The sequence below is a fragment of the Kryptolebias marmoratus genome, linkage group LG6, assembly GCF_001649575.2.
Source record: "Kryptolebias marmoratus isolate JLee-2015 linkage group LG6, ASM164957v2, whole genome shotgun sequence".
Lineage (NCBI taxonomy): Eukaryota > Metazoa > Chordata > Actinopteri > Cyprinodontiformes > Rivulidae > Kryptolebias > Kryptolebias marmoratus.
In genome coordinates this window covers 18,522,524-18,529,892 of record NC_051435.1, presented here as the reverse complement: position 1 = coordinate 18,529,892, position 7,369 = coordinate 18,522,524, and the positions used below count along the sequence as shown (strand labels likewise).

The 7,369-nt window shown below is 38.7% G+C and overlaps 1 long non-coding RNA gene across 2 annotated transcripts; it reads right to left on the bottom strand.

Annotated features, from left to right (window-relative positions):
- Nucleotides 1-3,671: 3,671 nt before the first annotated feature.
- Nucleotides 3,672-6,033, bottom strand: LOC119617144. Of its 2 annotated transcripts, none has more exons than XR_005233329.1 (2): nt 5,953-6,033; nt 3,672-4,833 (listed from the first exon to the last, which is right to left on the bottom strand). It is a non-coding gene; the product is annotated as an uncharacterized LOC119617144 (long non-coding RNA). The 2 variants fall into 2 exon arrangements; XR_005233330.1 differs by having other exon boundaries at nt 3,672-5,846; nt 5,953-6,030.
- Between the last annotated feature and the right edge of the window lie 1,336 nt (nt 6,034-7,369).

The following is a 7,369-nucleotide window of genomic DNA, read 5'->3' as shown; positions in this document are numbered from 1 at the left end:
CCGAGGATCAGACCGCCAAGGTCCCCGCCTTCGGCCACTACCCATCCCACATTGCACCCGACCCCTTTGGCCCCTCCCATAGGTGGTGAGCCCATGGGAAGGGGGACCCACGTATCCTCTTCGGGCTGTGCCCGGCCGGGCTCCATAACTTTAACAGAACCCAAATCCTGACAAAGGGTTGAGAGGGTCTCAGCAAACGGGAGCAGAGCCATCGCTGGAAATCCAAACTTACTTAAACCTTAACCATCTTAGTGCAAGGTTAGATGACTGGTTTTGTGTTTTGTCAAGCAGCTGTAGGCCTATCTATGTTCTGGCTCGTGCTGGTTTAGACGGGTGCGTCATGGTGTGATGCACCTTTCGGGTGAGGCTGGAGCTGAATACATTTTTAGTTGGTTCGGTTGTTTCCTGCCATGCAGCTGGAACTAACTTCTGGTTAGTTTGACTGTCCATTGATACATAGCTGTTACACACAGAAAAGGGCTGTTTCTACTGCAGTTGCAGGAGGAATTCAGGTGGTCAGTTGTTAATGCTCCCTGCTGCAAAGTGAAGGAAGGGTTTATTTTTATCTTCGGCTGATCAGTTGTTTGGTACCTCCTGTTGCATAGAACTGAGGCTCTCCTTGCATGGATTTCTTTTGTTGTGGGAACCAGAAAACAGAACATCAGAAGACAGTGTGAAGTCACATCTGTGAGGCCAGATGGTCTTCAATGCACCTCTCTGAACAGCAAAAGTTTTTGTCTTCATTCTTTTATTTTGAAAGAAAAGTTATCAAGCTTTAGTAATCAAACAGAAAGTGTGGTAAAATTACTCTTGAGAACAAGAAAATGCATGTTTTGTCTGATGAATTAATATGAGCTTGTGTTTGAAATCTACAGACTTTAGAGAGACTCTCACAAAAGGTTTTCTTTTCTGTTTTAACTCATTTCTCTCTCCCTTTTTCCTTTTAGATGACCTAACCAAGAAAGGCTGAGATTTGAGTCCACAAAATAAAAATCCATATGCGGAGTCCTTACACAAGGTCAGCAGACTTCAGGAATTTTCTCTCACCGCTAACAATGTTGACCAGTGACCCACCACCACTTTTCTAAGCAAATGCTGAGGTGTTTTATGGTGAAACTTCATCCTACAGATCCGACAGTGCTTTGACGACAGCTTCCAGTCCATGCCAGAAACGACAAAAGACAAACTGCACCTGGAAAGAGCAGAGCTCAAAAAACAAGAAAGAAAGACAAGAAGAAGAGAGAGATAGGTAGCACACTCAGAATGAGAGCCCTGGACATTTGTTTGTGCTGTCAACATAGGAAGTCATTTTATGGACAAACAGCAGAGAACTGCTCTGAGTGGACATCTGGTTTCTAGAAGTGGCATGGCCAAATTAAAACTGTCCACAGAAAAGTCTAATTTTTACGTGGCGGTGTGGCAAAAACTGAATGACCAGGGGTCAAGGAGACGAGACAGTACCGTTTGATCAGTGGGCTGGGAGAAAATGCTAATGAAGTAAGAAGATCATTGGCAATCAGTAATACCAAAAGGTGCTCTTCACTATCTGACGTTGGAGATGTCAATTTGGTGTTTGGGGGGGAATTTGAGAACCAGCTGATGGATATGCTATCAACTTTACAAAATAAGGTAGTCCCAATCTTTACACACACCTTTACAAAACATCACCTATACGCAAAAAAAACCCCACCATACTGTACATCTGTGAGTGTCTGAGATGCCATCTCTCTAGACAAGGACTTTGTGAGTCTATGTGTGTGTGTCACTTTAGGAAGCAGGTCACGTTTGAACTTATTGCTAGAAAAAGAACCCCTCCACCACCCAACCCCCTCTCCACCCCCCGAGTTGGCATTTGTTCGAGCTCTTGATAATTTTGTACAAGGTTTAGTTTTTTGTGCCTGTGCAGACAATTTAGGAGTTCATGCACTTGCTGAATTTCAGAAGATTTTCACTGTAAACAATTTCTGTAGGTTTTGTTTGGCAAGTTGAAGTAAAATAGCCTCAATTTCTGATTTCCAGCTTTGGTTCAGACAACAGCACAATACATTTCTGGTACAACTTGAAATGAAGAAGTTTCACATGTAAATGGTGTTCAAAGTGATTGTGTACTAAAAAAAAACACAATTTATGTTTTTAACCTGTCACTGTTTTTTCTCCATACATTTTGTATGACTTTTTTGAAGGCGTAATTCTAGTAGAATTGTCTTTGTGTCTAAAAAAAGTTTATTTCAAAAGGCTTTGTTACTTTGGACAGATTGAATAGCTTGATAACTTATTTTCTTCACAAATACTCAGACAGGGTGAATAAACCTTAGACATTTTCTAAAGCAAGTTTTGAAAAGGGCAATTTAGTTGGCAACTGCCATAAAAACTGGACCCTGTTACAATTTCTCCCTTTTTATTGGAAAGAACATACCAGAACAGGTGTCTGCAAGAGATATATTGATGGATCTCAGCTAAATTGTTCAGATTGTTATGTCAAATGTTTTTACTGAGGAAAAACTGCACTACTTGGAGACGAAGTTGTCGGATCACACAGGTTGCACACAGACACTTTTCCTAGTTTTACCTCGTGTCCAAAGCACAGTATCCTCACCTTATATGGTTTTTTTTGGCTCATTGGTGAAATTATAGACAATGAGGTTTAGTCAAAGCATAGTTTCTTTAAAAAAAACATGCATGATATTCAAAACTTTTAAAATGTATTACTCATATTGTCCTCAAAACACCAGCAGATGATGCTAGTTTTATTGTCAAAGTGGTGCTTCCTAAAGTACCCTAGTCAATTAACCAGTTGGAAAACAGTCTTCATGAATATCTGCATCTTCAAGGCAGCTCCACATTGTAGTATGATGACCCAGACTGTAATAAAGCATTCTGTAATTTGACTTATTTCCATGAACTGCCACCTGAACTTGTCATGAGTCACCAAGACATGCTCAGCAAGAGTCAGACTCACTTGATTCAGTGTCTTCCCTGGACACAGCCAGTGTATCCTCCACAGTGTCACCCCAGTTATTGAACAAGGTTCTTCTGTATATTTACTCTTATACCCTCTAACACAGTCTCTTCTGCTCTTTGCTGTCACCGCAGCACCCTCTGGTGACAAGAAGTAATAACAGCAATAGAAAAAAAGCAACAATGCATACGGTGTAAACCTGAAAACACAAAAACTTTGTTGTAGAGATCCAATATTTTCAGAAGTTCACTTCCCCTAAAATCTTTAACATGCAATAGCAAATCCGATCTTTTCCTGGAGAAGTTGGTTTAACTTTATTCATAGCTCTTATTATCTCAACCAAAGAAAACAAGTCATCTATTGTATTGTTTCTCTCTCCTCTTCTATTTATTACACCTGGATATTGATTTATTGTTCTTTCCCTTTTCATTCTACCTTCTTTAATCAGATTTTCTGAGCTGTGCACCTTTACAAAAACAGTAGCCTTAATATTTGCCTTTTCTTTGTTTGTAACTGCAGTTCCCTTCTCAGTTGTCCAAACTGAGTACTCAAAATCTCCATTCATCTTTCAAATCATTCCCCATTCATTATTAATAGGTGTTATTCTACCAATTTTTTTGACAAAATTCTCACCAGCTTGCTCTTTTAACTCAACGTTATGTCTTTTTCAAGAATTGCAAATTATAGATTATTTCATTTTGTCTGAATGCTCTGTTTCCTTTTTGAATAGCCTGATGACATTTTTATGTTCACCATGGACCAGTTTCTGTGACATCCTATTGTTACTCCTAGGTATTGTACTCTCTACAGCTGGAATAATTGTTTTAACAACAATTTAACAACAGTTTATCTCTTCTACATCTCTGAAAAGGTAAATTCTTTACATTTCTTCCTAATTCAACTTTTGGAACTTTTCCTATTCTGAAACTCCACCTCCTGTGCTGACTTCTGCCTTTTCGTCAACCAAGCCTAAAACTGGATAATGATCACTTCCTACAGCAGAATGCTTCAATACATCCCAATTACAAATACCTGTCATTTTATTAGGCACCAATGTAATGTCCATAACTCACTCTGTTGCCTTAGCTATGTTTAATCTAGTACCTCTTCCATCATTCATGCAGACAAAATCTTTTTCATCTCTCAGTTCTTTTATTACGTTTCCATTTGCATCAACATGCAATCCTTCCAAACTGTACTGTGAGCATTAAAGTCTGCACATCATGTTATATTCTGCAGATTTTGTCCTTAGTTTTTTTTTTAAAACTAGATCCAGATCTAGACATTTAGATGGCCTGAAATAACTAGAAATATTCCTGGAGAAATTTTAAGGTGGCCTGCCGCTTGGAGTGTGATTTCCTTTTGCTCTTTTTTAATCAGAATGACTCTAAAAGTTAATCAGTTGTAGATGTGCATCCAGTGATTACTTTCTGAAAGTTTCAAACAAAAAACTGAAGACTCGGTTTGGAGTCCAAGTATGTATTAGGGGTTGCTGACACCTATAATCATACCAAATTTTAGCTTAGTATCAATATAACTGACTGCATGATAGCCATTTTTGTGTTTGCTAAAGTATTTGTGATAGCCATCTTGAATCATAATAATTTTCCACGTTCATCCACAGATTATTTACAGAGAATTTCATTATATCTGTTCAGTGGTTCATTCCCCTGCTCACCTGCAGGGTAATGGGTTACTGGAGAAACACAAAGAAAGGAAACAGAATCCGAACAGTTCAATTATTTTAGTCCACCAATATCTCAGGAAATCCACAACAGTTTGGCACTGCAAGCAGCTAGTTTGGGTAAACAGCTGGCTGAGTGGAGACACCAGCGGACGTGGTTCGTCACGGAACTCAATTTGTCTGTAAACTCCTATAAGACAAGTGAGAGAGAGGTTGGTGTTTAATGCTCATCACATGCCCCCCCCCCCCACACACACACACACACACACACAACGATTTGAACACTGGTGAGAGGTTTGACTTTTATGTCTTAATTTTCATAAATCCGAAACTGTCTGATATGCCTCATTTAGGAAATTCAAAGCTATACATAACTGTAGTTGGAGGAGGATGTATTTCTGTGCTTTCCTGAGTGGCGTGTTTCTAGCTTTGTGGCTCCCGTTGCCTTAGCATTATTCATTATTAAATTGTAAATATCAAGGCTGTCACAAGCACGTACACCTGTGTCTCATCTGTAATCAGTACACCTGTTCCCACTCACTAATCATCTCTCCCAGAAGATTCCATATAATCTCCATGTTTTTTTTTTCTTTTTCATTCTGTCAGATCTTTATAAGTAAATCCTATTCATTCTAAATTATGCTTTTTGTTGCATTTATCTGTTTATTTGTTTTAATAGTACCATTGCTTTTGTGGACAATTATTAAATTATTTTGTTTTTACTCTCCAGTATCCTATGTCCTGCATTTGGGTCCTCCCTCCAACAGTTATCCACTTTTAATCATCACGTTATTTGCACCATGAGATCATTTTAACATGAAACAGGTTTTGTCAGTAAAAGCGGTAAAGCCAAGATAAGTCTAACAATATACTAGTTTTGTGCCCAACTCCTCAAAGTGTAGAGCAGAGACAGGAGAGCCAGAGCCTGCTCCCAGGTCAGTTTCCCTTCTGTGACCTGACGCTCAGTGTCACCGAGCTCTGACAACCACAGGTTCAGTCCCCAGGAAACAAGAGGTGTCTGACTCTCCAGCCTCTGCTTTCAGCCAGAGCCCTGATGGGCTGTGACACAATGTGAGCTGACAAAAACATGAGGCAGGATGGAAAAAAGAAGAAAAGGATGAATAATGTCAACCGCCTGGAGACTTCAGCTCCTCAGGACTAACTGCAGTGGGCAGAGAAATTGCAGCATTGCAGCGTCGACATCTAAACAATATGCAAAGTTTAGTGTTTGTTACATCACAGAACAGATTATCATTCAACATTCGCTTTGCAATGAATAATAAAAAACAAGTACAGTTTAAAAACTTACTTCAGAGGAAAATGTGCAGTATTGACCTATTCCTGAGGCAGGGTTTTAAAGCTCTTGTTGCCCAGCTGACCTACACTGAGAAGACAATGGAATCATCAGTCAGACTTAATACACCAATATAGACCTGGACTGATTACTGATTTCAAAGTATACCACAGTTTGAAAAAGTCACTGAGTCAAAACCACTACATTTTTCCATCATATGGTTCAAAACTGTGTCTTTAAAAAGTATTCACCCCCTTGGATGTTTTAGCATTTTGTTGCTCTTATAAATCAGTCATGGTCAATATAAAATGACATTTTGGACAATAAAAAAATCCTCTTCAATAACAAAGTGAAATCAAATTTCAAATAAAAATATGTAATGTAAAATAAGTGATTAAATACACATGGCTGATGAAATGAGTCACAATGAGGATTTTTTTTTTTCAATATTAAGTTGTGATTATTATTTAAATTCTTTCTCAAAAGCTTCAAAATGATATATAGTTTGTTGAAATTTGGTGATTTATCACCAGCTGTCAAGCTGGTAGTTTTATTTATGAGAGCGCTGGTTCAAAACCCCTATATTGAAACAGGGTAATCCCCAGCCTTCACAATGATGCCAAACATTATATGAAGGATTTCCCAGCCAGCAGAGAAAAACTATCAGTTTCAAAGAATTTTTTTCTGAAGACATATCTATTAGAAAACTTTGATTTAAAGATAGATTAGGAAGAGTATATGTTATTTTAGTTACTCTCTGAAGGAGTTACTTCAGCAGGTGAGATGGGAGAGACTGAGCTACAACTTTTGCCCGGGTTCCTCACCAGTCTGAGCTTCATGATAGAGTGGCAAAGAGAAAACCACCCTTGAAGAAGACTCTAATAAAAATCAACTAGAGTTCGCCAAATTCCATGTGAGGGTAAAATAAATCCAGCAGAAACCAACTTCCTTCTGTGAGACTGACACTGTCTACTTTTAAGCCTTTTAGTCTTAAAACATTTAGTGTTAGTGTTTGCTTGGGTTTCCTGAGCGATCTTTTAGTTTTGCTGCTATAGACTTAGACTGCTAGACAACTCCCTCTGGTGTCTTTGCTCACTCATGTTTGTTCTTGTAATTATTGCTATCAATAATATGTCTTTTCATAGAAGTTACATCTGGACCAATTGCTGCTGTGTTTGTCTGTGTCTCTTTCCTGTCTTTTCAGCCTCCAGCCAGTCGAGGCAGATCGTGATTCTGCTGGAAGGTTTTTCCTGCTAAAAGGGATTCATTTCTTTCCTCTGTTGCCAACGTGCTGCTCAGGATGGATGATTGTGCCAAAGTGACGATTTGACACAATTTGTTGGATTCCACAGACACATAACTTTTACTGATTAACGTTTTAAACCACACTGATTCTGACTGTATTGTATTATAATTGAACTAAATTTGAGTC